The sequence below is a fragment of the Budorcas taxicolor genome, chromosome 2 (assembly GCF_023091745.1).
Source record: "Budorcas taxicolor isolate Tak-1 chromosome 2, Takin1.1, whole genome shotgun sequence".
Classification (NCBI taxonomy): Eukaryota; Metazoa; Chordata; class Mammalia; order Artiodactyla; family Bovidae; genus Budorcas; species Budorcas taxicolor.
In genome coordinates this window covers 50,591,435-50,592,288 of record NC_068911.1, presented here as the reverse complement: position 1 = coordinate 50,592,288, position 854 = coordinate 50,591,435, and the positions used below count along the sequence as shown (strand labels likewise).

Genomic DNA, 854 nt, shown 5'->3' with positions numbered 1-854 from the left:
GATTAACAAGGCATAAATGTGTTAGAAGAAATTATAACATTAAAAAATATAAACATATACTGTGCTGCTAAGCTGCTAAGTCACTTCAGTCATGTCCGACTCTGTGCGACCCCATAGATGGCAGCCCACTAGGCTCCTCCATCCCTGGGATTCTCCAAGCAAGAACACTGGAGTGGGTTGCCATTTCCTTCTCCAATGCATGAAAGTGAAAAGTTAAAGTGAATTCGCTCAGTCGTGCCAGACTCTTAGCGACCCCATGGACTGCAGCCCACCAGGCTCCTCTGTCCATGGGATTTTCCAGGCAAGAGTACTGGAGTGGGGTGCCATTGCCTTCTCCGAAACATATACTGTAGAAGTCTCTAAATATGACCAAGAGTTGGAAACCAGGGAATTCCCTGACAGTCCAGTGGTTAAGACTTGGCACTTTCATTGCCACGGCCCAAGTTCAATCCCTGGTCAGGGAACTAACATCCTGTTAGTTGCGTAGAATGACCAAAAAGAAAATAAATGGAAATCAAAACAAGATTAAAATATGTAGCATCATGCAAATATTTTAAATTCTATATTTAAAAAAACATGGAACCACAAGTCAAAAGACAAATGATAATCTGGGAATAAATAGTTATAGCTCATTTTTTTTTTACTGTACCCCATGGTCTTAACTACTGGACCACCAGGTAATTACCCAGTTGTGGTTAAGTTCTTAAGTATGCAGGTTTTGTTTTAATACTCACAACCTAATAGAAAAAATAAGCAAAGGATAAAAGCAAATAATTAATAGAAAAGCAAGTACAATTAATCCTTAAATATGAAAAGATTATTAACCAAACTCAAAATAAGAAAAAAGTGCAATT

At 38.2% G+C, this 854-nt stretch overlaps 1 non-coding gene across 1 annotated transcript; it reads left to right on the top strand.

Annotated features, from left to right (window-relative positions):
• Window positions 1-392: 392 nt before the first annotated feature.
• Window positions 393-464, top strand: TRNAE-UUC (transfer RNA glutamic acid (anticodon UUC)). Its single transcript has one exon. It is a non-coding gene; the product is annotated as a tRNA-Glu (tRNA).
• Window positions 465-854: the final 390 nt, after the last annotated feature.